This window comes from Eumetopias jubatus, unplaced genomic scaffold (assembly GCF_037043125.1).
Source record: "Eumetopias jubatus isolate StellerSeaLion01/CBP00866 unplaced genomic scaffold, mEumJub1_p1.0 scaffold_12, whole genome shotgun sequence".
Taxonomy (NCBI): Eukaryota; Metazoa; Chordata; class Mammalia; order Carnivora; family Otariidae; genus Eumetopias; species Eumetopias jubatus.
Genome location: NW_028274818.1, coordinates 33,958,105 through 33,968,725, shown reverse-complemented (window position 1 = coordinate 33,968,725; position 10,621 = coordinate 33,958,105).

The window sequence follows — 10,621 nt, the reverse complement described above, 5'->3', positions numbered from 1 at the left end:
TAAAATCTTAAAAAAGAGAAACTTTATTTTAAATTATGAAAATAAGTAACGTATGGGGAGATACTTAAGTGAAAATAAATATTTTAGTATTTCATTTGAATAGTAATAGGGTACATTTATGGAGTACTTAACTCACCACTTGTCAGTACCATGCTCAGCACTTCTTTGATCTTTTAAGATTCTATGTCCTTTCTCCTCAAAGTCCTCAGACCAGCAGCATCCACATCACCTGGGAGCTTGCTAAAAACGCAGAATCCTGGGCCCCAGCCCAGACCTCTTGAATCAGAATCTGCATTTTAAACAAGATCCCCAGGTGATTTGTGCACACTTGAAAGCTTTAACATACTGCTTCATGAAGTAGGCACTATTACCATCTGCCCATCTGCCTGAAGAAACTTGCTGAATGAGCCCAATTTTGAGTTAGCTGAGCCAGAATCCAAATCCAGGTCTGACCGACTCCGAGACCCCTGTGCTCCTGACCACTACTCCCAAAGGCCTCACAGTAAATTCCATCATCCTGTTAGCAAGGGTTTTGCTCTATGGACAACTGCCAGGTGTTTAAAGGGAGGTTGTGAAAGTCTTCCAGGATTCTGAAAACGAGGCTCTAGAACAAGTTTCTCCACCAGAGCAGCATTGCTCCATCACCTCGAGAACTGTTCAGCCCTCTGTTTCCCCTGAATGATTGAGAATACCTTAAAGATGGGACCATTGCCCTGTTTGTTTTCACATCTCCAGAGATTAACACAGAAGCTGGCACATAACTTAGGATCCGCTCCTTACATGCTCATTAATGAATCAACAATAGACCTGTTTGTTCAAGTGATCTGTATAGATTGTGGACAGTTAACTGGAAGCTGATGTTATTTTGCAATAAAAGAAGGTGCAGGGGCTTTCTCTGGCATTTGTTAAGAACCCAGAAGTTCAGCTGCAGAAAACCAAGGAACGAAGCTGCCCTTGGCTCGTCAGCGCGGCTTATCTCTCCATGCAGGCGGCCCCCAACCTCAGCCAAGCGATGGAACTTCCTGAGAAACATGCTCGTTTCTGTCTCAGCTCTGGAGCGCAGCTCCTCTGTGGCTATAATTAAGCTCCATCTGATTTATGAAGGACAGCACCTGTGAAATGCTGGGACGCTTGATCCCCACGTTTCTGTGGTCCCACAACTTTTCTCCTTTTCTTTTCTCCTTCTCCTTCTTTCTTCTTCTCCTTCTCCTTCTCCTTCTCCTCCTCTTCTCCTTCTTCTTCTTCTTCTTCTTCAGTTATATCTCATCTCTTCCTACCGAGAAATCTAAGGAGAGGAGAACATGGACATGCAGCAGTGGTTCGTGGTTAGAGCAATCAGACGTCCTGGTTTGCCCAGGATGGACTCTGTTTATGCTTGCAGTCCTGGTGTAGTTATTAAAAACATCCTCTTTCGCTGTCAGAAGCGTCTCTGTTTGGATGATAAATGAGGTGGTCACCGGAGTCACTGGGACCTACTGATGGTCCTGAAGTCAGCTCAGGAGCCAGAACAAGGAAAGTCCCTCATGCAGGCATCTGCTTTCTGGATGGGCACTTCATCGGTGGTTGGTTATCTCTCCAAGTGTTGTCCTCAGGCCGCCTGCTACTGTCTCTGCAGAGCTGCCTGGTCCCCACCTCGGCCCTACTCCGTCAGAAGCAGGAGCTGCCTTTCCTACCTTAGTCTGACACCCTGCTCTCACCTTAGCTTCCCTCAAAGACCCCCTGAGGACCTTCTTTCCCCCCAGCCCACGTCCTCCCTACCCTGGGCACCCAAATTCTTAGTTTTCAGTTGCAAGGCCTCCAGCTTCCCACCATCCTTCAGCAGTGGCCTGAATACTGCCCTTGTCTGCACACCACGGTGCTATTATTAGGGGCTAGCGTCAGAAACTCAAACTGCAATCCCTGGCGGCCCTTTGATCTCCCCCGCCCCAAGTGGAGGAGAGAATCGCCGGAAGGGACAGCCCAGCCTGAGGTTAGATAGTCCGGTGCTCTTTCGTCTGGGCTCCAGCGTACTGCAGGCCAGCAGGAAGGAGCTGAGCTATTCTTAGCCAAGGTGTGGGAGCCTGGCAGGAGCTGCAGGTGTTGCCCCAAGGGTCAGAGACAGGAACTGGCCACCCACTTTGCCTGCTCCCCCTCCCCCTTGGCTGCCCTTCACACGAGAAAATGACCACCACACTCCCTCAACCCAGCAACAACTAGGGCTCAGTCTCAGGCCACCCCCTCGGTCCCCTCTGCAGCAAGCATGGCTCATCCTCCCTCTCCCCGGTCAGTGTGTAGGTACAGTTAGCCACCATCTCGGTTCCTTCATGGAACCTTATCATTCCACAGATGCCAAGGCTGAGCTCCAGAATGAGGATGTGATTTGTCCGGGCCCCCTGGATATTCTGGGTCTGACCCAGAACTCTAACCAGTGTCCCGCAGAGTCCTAGTTTGTGGGAGCCTTAGGGTTGGGCTAAGGTTTCCCAATGCCAGTCAGAAGGCGTGGGCTGTCTGTGACAACATCCTCTTAAGCCCTTGGGAAAATGATGAAAAATAAGATAAGATCACCAACTGTACTTTTATAGAAAAGGTTTTCTTTTTAGTTTATGCTCTCCTCAACTTGAGATTGTAAAAAAAAAAAATGACCTTATTTTTATGAAAAGACTATACTAGTGTATGATAATACGCTAACATGAATACATCTTTGACTGATATGTGAAGTGAAAATATATCTGTGAACCAATAAAGCAGAGAATACCGACAAGAAAATAAAGCCACAGTTCATTCATTCATTCAGGAACTATTCAGAGGGTCTCCTAACCGGCCTGCATTGCATCAGGGCACAAAATACACATGGTTCTGCCCTCATGCTGCTGACAGCCAAATGGGGATGACAAGTGACAAACCAGTAAATGTGGGACTGGAAAATGTCATAGGTGCTACGAATGAGTTTTTTAAAGGACCGTGCTGGAAGACAGAATAGAAGGGACTGGGAGGTCTTAGTTTCAATCGGCGGTCAGGGAAGACCGGAAGAGGAGGAGCTTGCTGACAGAAAGTCATCAGGGGAGACGAGCAGTCAGGCAAAGGGACAGCTTGGATGGAAATCTGAGGTTGGAAGAGACCTCGGCAAGATTTAGGAAGCTGAGACAGCCAGTGACGGGGAGAGTGGGCCAAGGGGCCAGCCTCAGAGCGGAGGCCGACAGGCAAGGTGAAGCCCAGCCCCTTCAGACCTGATTGGCCAGGATGAGCAGTTTGGATTTTATTTTAGAGCAAAGGGAAGTCACTGGAAGGTTTTCGGCAGGGGAATGAAGTGGCCCAGTTTTCATTTTAAACATCTTATCTCTGCCTGTGGTGTGAAGAATGAACAGGGGAAACTCCAGAATGGTCAGAGGGAGACCAGATCAGAGGCCACTGGAATTCCAAGTGAGAAATGCAGGAAATACAGAGAAGTGGTAGACTTTCCTCAAGATTATGTTCTACTTGTAAGCAAACACACACACACACACACACACACACACACACACACACACACACACACAGTGAGTCAGATTATTTGGCAAATTCAATAAAGTCATATGTCTGGACACAGATTTTTGGAGACAAGAGCTGAGAACCCTCCAGGACCTTCCCACTCCCTCTTTAGTTCTAATCCTCTGGCTTGACTATGGGGTCTTCACATGGTCGCTGTGCTTGCTCCCCTAGGTCAATACATCTTCAGAGACCCTGTCCCTGCTGTCTCCAACCAGTCCTACCAAAGTCCCCCAGTTTGGATGTGGCTATCTCTGGAGAAAACACACATCTGGGAAACAGCTTTTCTGGCCACTCTCACAAAATCATCTTCTAATCCAGTTGAAGCTGGAGTGGAGTGAAGGCGTGGAGGACTAAGGAAAAACACGAAACCTGTCCAAGATGGGATCTGGGTACAGTGTCAGGGGCACCACCCCATCTTTGGAGACATGCCTCCAGGGTAGCCCTTGGAATTTCAACTGGCCTTTGTGCTCTGATCCCTGCAAAACCAGATGGGTCCCACAGCTGTGTACCATCTGCTACCCTCCACTCCAGAGGAAGCTACAGTTTGGGGGTTAAGGAAGTGAGGCAAAGACAGTGACTCTTCTTTAGCTCTGGAGGGTGAGTTGTAGGAGCGAGTCTAGACTTCCCACGAAGTAGGCAAGTGGCCTGGAATCCATCTGCACAGTGGCTCCCCCAAAACTCTCTCCTGGCATGGAAAAAATGTTAAAGGAAACTCAGTGTCCTGAGGCTTCCAAACTCCTTTCCTACTGAATGGTTCATAGACTCTGGCTTAGAGACTTCATCTTTCCTGTTCACTCTACTCCCTGCCCCTCCTCCTTCCTGCATACCCCAAGCCCTTGCACCCCAAGTTTCCAAACCTGGATCATTACAAGTCTAGCAGCATCTAGTCAGGCTGACATGCAATCCTCCCTAAAGGAAGAGAACTGTACTTCCATCCAGTAGATGATGTTATCAGCCCCCTCCCTGAGCTCAGAAGTTTGGTGCAGCCCAGACATATGGATCTTTTTAGAGACTCATGCAGTTTGGCAACCCTGTTTCACACCCTCCGAGCCCTGCTGTTCTGACACTGCTCTGCTGGGAGTGCACCAAGAGAGGGAGAGAGGATCTGTGCAGGCTCTGTTATTCTTGTTCTTCTCTGGTCATTTCTCCTGGCAACTCCCTACTCAATCTGGAAAACAAGAATTGTTTCTTTCCTGGTTCAGTCTTTGGCTGAAAACAGAAAGGAGCTAAATGAGAGAGAGAGAAAGAAGGAGAGAGGGACAGAGGGACAGAGAGAGAGATGAGAGAAAGAACACAGAACTACACTGGTCAGTTTTCCGAGACAAAGACTGGGAGCTCCTCGACTAGCTATATACTCTGCCTTGCTCCTCCTCCTCTTCGCCATCTCCGGTCACTCCAGGGAGAGCTATTTGCATCCCCCAAATGTGTGTCATTGGTGCTGCTGGATTGTGCAGTGCACAGTCTGAGCACTATCTACTTCAACCTGGCCTCCTCCATCAGGTAGTCCATCCTGAGCCTCTGGTCAGTAAATTCAGCCTTGCTCCATATGTTCTAAAATGATGAAACATTCTTCTGCGGAGACAAAAAGAGATCTCTGAACCTTTTGCCCCCCTTTCCCAGCTAGACACACAAGAGGCTGGCCTGTCTTGGAGGAAAGGGAACTTTCTTGCTGCCCCTAGAAGAAAGAATGACTTCTCTGCTCAGAAAGCAACAGCCAGACCTGCCAAGGAAAGTACTCTGGCGCTCAGAGGTCTTCTCCCAGCGTGAGACCTCTGGTGACGCCCCCCCCCCCAACCAACCAGGGAGTCTGTAAATTTTGAACCCTAAAGGGTGAGGGCATCTTGGATGAAGATGCCAAACTAGGAGGGATCCAAAAATTCACAGGAGTCGGGCCATTCTGGAGCCATTTCCCCACCCTCTGCCTCCCAGGTGGTCTCTTCCGGGCCCACAGAACCAACGCAGATGATGAGAAGCGGGAGAAATGAGAAGTGAAGAATGCCTTGCCTTTTTCTTCTAGAGCCATAGAGCCAGGCCTGGACCAACCACCTTATTTTATTTTTGATGGTTTCAAGACAGAAAAGACCTCTACACAAAGCGTAAGAGTCAATAGCTTGGGACAGATGTTTCCTTTCCAGCCACATTTTCCTGCCCTGAGTTAAAAATAGCCACCTTCTTTGCTTTGGCTTCCATAAGATGTATGTTATTAACGCTCTCCAGTTGGGTTTGCAGAGACGAAGATTGATGGGTCCCTGGATTTAAAGCCTATTGGCCTATGAACTAGATGCAATATCGGGTGCAAGATGATCCAGCCCCTGGAGGGGGGTCCTGGACCCTCTTGTGAGGGAAACTGCTTCCCTACACCTACCTTCAAGTAGCACCAGACAGAATTTCTAAGTGAAGAAGGCAGTTTGCTAAGTAGCTCCTCTTTTGTTTCTCTATAAATCCTTCATCTTGGAATTTTCTTGAATCAATTACACGTCAACCCCCAGGGTAGTCTGGACCCCCTTTGATACTCCGGCTTTAATGGAAACATAAATGCTATCCACTAGCATTCATGAGCAATGCTGAGATAGGTCTGCACGGTCAGGAAGATTTATTGAAGGCCTAGAACAGACACAAGGGAAATGAGCAGAGACAATACCAGAAGTACAGCCACACTCACAGTCACAAACAATGGATGTCTGACCCATTCTCAGAGCGCTGCTTCCCGGGACTTAAAAGATCCTTATCCAAGTTGGCTTCATCACAGACGTGTTCACCCTTTAGCCAAGCTGTGTTCAGCAATCACAAGGCCGCTCCCAGAAGACACCCCAGATCCTGACAAAGACAAAGGGAAGAACTATAATCATGAATAATTGCCACACCTTTCATCTTCTCAAAACAAAAATAGCTTTGCTTGTTATTTTTGTTTGTAGAAGTAATGCACAGCTATTGTAAACACCAAATGCACAGGCTGCCTACAGAAGTGGAGAAGAAAGTGAAATTTAGCCATAACTTCACCATCAGAGACAATCCTTGTGCATGTACAGGATGCATGTTATCATTTCACAAAGTAAAATAACATCACACTGTGACACGCTGTTTTCCCACTTGCATATCACCAGCTCTTAATAGGTGCAGCAATGCACAGAAAAGCTGTGGGTTGTGAGCAAGTCTAGCTGAAATGCCACAGCCTTTCTCTCTGACTCAGGAGCTTGTCCCTTAGGAGCCAAACTGAGATGGTGGCCCTAGGCCAATGCTTGGAGGGGAGGGGGAAATGAGACATTACATTTTATGCTTCTTTTCTAATCATCATTACATTTTTGCCTTTAATGATATCCCAAGGGGCCTGTGAAACGTGCCAACAGATTATCTTGGGCGCCTGCACTGGGTGGTCAGCCCAAGCTCACTCCCATCTAAGGAAGAGCCCCACCCACTCAAATGCAATGAGGGATGTTATCCCAACATATAATTCCTGTATACATACATATACATCCATGAGTAACATGAAAACTCGTATAACTTTAACATTTGTAACAAATTAAGACACGAATTATTCACGAACAAGTAATGATATGGATTAGAAAGGGGACATACTCCAGATAAAGCACAGATTAATGAGACAGAAGGAATTTTATCAATAACAATTTGAAAACTTTGATAAATATTTAATTGCCTAGGAAAATAATAACACTTGCTCAAGGAGAAATTTTTTTAAACTGAGAACTCATAACAACTAATGGAATCAGTATTTTAAAATAGTCTCACACTAAATACTGGGCCCAAATGATTTCATAGGCAAGTTCTAACAAATCTTTAAGGAAGTAATCATCCCAGTCTTATAAAAACTCTTCCTGAGGATAGAGAAAGAAAAAGAAAAGAAATACTCTCCAACTCATTTTATAAGGACTTTATAACCCAATACCAAATCAAACAATGACATTGTGATGAAGAAAAAATACAGGCTCATTTCCTTTGTGAATACAGAAGCAAAAATCATAAATAGAAAATTGGGCTCGCAAATTAAATTCTACAGTGTATAAAAATGACAATAAACCATGACAAAGTTGGACTTAATGCAAAGTTGGTTTAATGTTAGAAAATCTATATATGTAATTCACTGTGCTACCATATTAAAGGAAAAAAAATATATCATTTCGATAGATCTAGATAAGACATTTAAAAATCATAGTAAGCTCATTATTAAAGGAAGAAATATTTTAGTAAATGAAGAATAGAAGGGAATGTGTTTAGCATGATACAGAGCACATATAAAAAACAAGCAAACATAATCCTAAGTAGGAAAACATTAGAATATTAGCCTTTAAAACCTGGAATGAGGCAAGGATGTTTAGGATCACCACATTTTTAATCCCTGCAGCAGGTGTTCTTGCCAGGACATTACCTCAAAAAAAAAAAAAATAATTCAGAGGGAGAAGGATGGGAAAGAAGAAACAAAATTATCACTATATGCAGCTGATATGATCATTTACATAGAAAACCCAAGGAATCTACAAACACTTAGGAATAACAGGAGAGTTTCACAAGGGAGCTCAACAGAAGATTAATACAAAACAATGAATTATTGTTTTATACACCAGCACAAAAATAATTAAAAAGAAGATACGATTTACAATAGCACTAGAGGACATCCATCATCTAGGAATAGATCTAACGAAAGATGAATTACAACCACTGCAGGAAAAATCAGAAATTTTAAGGAAGACCCAAACAATGGAGAGCTATGCCAAATTCACCAAAGGAAAGATTTGGTTCTCTCCGTATCAATCAACAGAGAAGTTCTGATTGACATCTAAAAGGCTATTTTGGGGAAGAATCTGATAAGCAGATTCTAATACATATGGAAGAGTAAAGAGCAGAGAAGAGCCAGGCCACTTTTCTGAAGAAAATTAGGGTCTTCACTTGCCCTACCCATATCAGGACTTACCTGAAGCTGCAGTAGATTAGACAACGGTAAAGGCACCGGGGTACACAGGGTGACCAGAGGACAGAGTCCAGGAGCAGGCCCACATTTATACAAAATGTTGGCATATGACAGGATGGCATTTCAGATCAGTAGGGAAAGCAGAGACTACTCGGTAAACAGAGCAGGGAAAGTGGTTTTCTGAATGAAAAATATATGACACTGTATCAGTGCCAGTTATTCACCTTGAGTCCCTCAGTTCCAACCCCACATTTCTAGACTCTTCTCTACAATGCCGGGGATAGTGTGTGTTTGCTCCGTTATGTGAGAATATTCGATTCTTCTACAGAGGCCAAGAAAAGCAAACAGGATGGGCAAAATTCTTCCACTGTATTTGCTATAGACAATAGGTAAACAATCAGCAGAATTCAGATATGCTAAAAAGAGGTAGCAAGTTTTTAATCTTCAAAGACATGAAAAAAATAAAATAAATGGAATATATTGTAAAAAGAATATAACGAACAAGAGTATCACTTATAGGTGGAAAGGGGTAGAAAGATTAAGTCACTACAAGGTAGAGAGCATATCACCTTAGGGCTGACAGGCAGGTCATTATCTACCTAAATTTTCTACCTATTGGTGACACCATTCTGGTCCCTGTATGCTCTGACCCTGAAATGCTGACATAAGAGATGGTTGCACAGAACACTGACGAGCTGTGTGAGTAGACCTGTGACCAGGCCTACCTGCCCTTGCACCCCCCCCCCCACCAGAGCAAGCATTGGTTGCCACGTTGGTTCCAACCACGTTCCATTCCTTACTTAACTTCAATTCTGGTCCTTACAACCTTGCTTGCTCCCTATCCCAAGCAGAATAACCTACCCCAACTCTTTCCTCGTCTTTCTGGCAGTATATTTTAAATAGATTCAATAACCTTTGTAATCCGATCATCATAATTTGGCCTGGGCCTTCTTGCTCCGTGGCCTCTATAGCTTGCCTATGGCATATCTAGAGGCTACTGCTACATGGAGCTCATTTCCTACCAGACACTGGGGCTTGGAATCCACATGCCATATTTCCCAGACCCCTTTTTCAGTGGGTTTCCAGTTAGGTTCTGTCAAGAGAAGGCACTGGACAGAGATTGGGAGGCAGGAAGAGCAAAGAAGGAACTGACTTCTGACTTCAAGGACTCATGGCCTCCCTGTGGCATCCAAACACCTCTGTCGCCAAGGCTCCCTCCCTGCTCAACTGGGATCTGAACCATGAGAGTTTTCAAAGAGCCAAAACAAGTTTGCAGCGTGGGAAAATGGTGTTGGTTCTAAAATATGAAATTGGAAAATCAAAATGAACAAAAGTTATATTTACTGTCTATAAAAGGTAAACTTAGCCAACTTGTAAACCACAATTCAACTCTAGCAGTTTTATATAAACATAATAAAGTTTGAATTACAAGAACCAAATGAAGAATACACTTCAAAACTAAAAAATGTTTTAAATCATTTCCCTTTCTTTTTTTACATCAAAGAAGTTATATTTAACATGGGATGAAGGTCTGTTTTAAATTGATCGATATGATGTGTGCGTGTTAGAGCTGAGGTGGGGTGATGTTCCATAGTAAAGATAGTCATAACCTAGAAGATCTATAAAGGGCCTGACAGGGCCTCTCACTCTGGATCTTTCTGTCGCACCCTCCGCTATGTGCCGTGCAGTTACCACCCTTTCTAGCACCAGCTTATGTGATGAACTGGCGGGGGCGGGGGGGGCAGAGACACCAAGGGGCAGCTAAGAAAGGCTGGAGCTTTGAAGAGACTTGAGAGCTCACCTCTATCTGACTGTGAGGAAACATAAGGTGGGGGCCCCAGGATGGACTCATCTTCAGTGGCCAGACTGAACCTGAGTTTGTGGGTGGTGGGGGCAAGCTTGTGTGTGCTTGAAGTGGTGAGTCTCAATGACTCTGGAAAATAGGAAGGGTAGCCAGTTAACACCTAGTGGCACAGGGGTGGTGCAGACCGGAGAAGAACAGCTCTGGTTTCTCAGAGGAAGAGATGTACCGGCTTCCCATCCCTCCCCTCCTAATTTTCCTCCCTGAAGTCTGCCCTCCACTTTGCACCCAGCGTGTCTTCTTTCTAAACTAGGGCTTCTTGAACTTAGTGTGCATAAGAATCACGGACACTGCCCGGACTCTAACCTTGATTCTGTGTAGACCACATT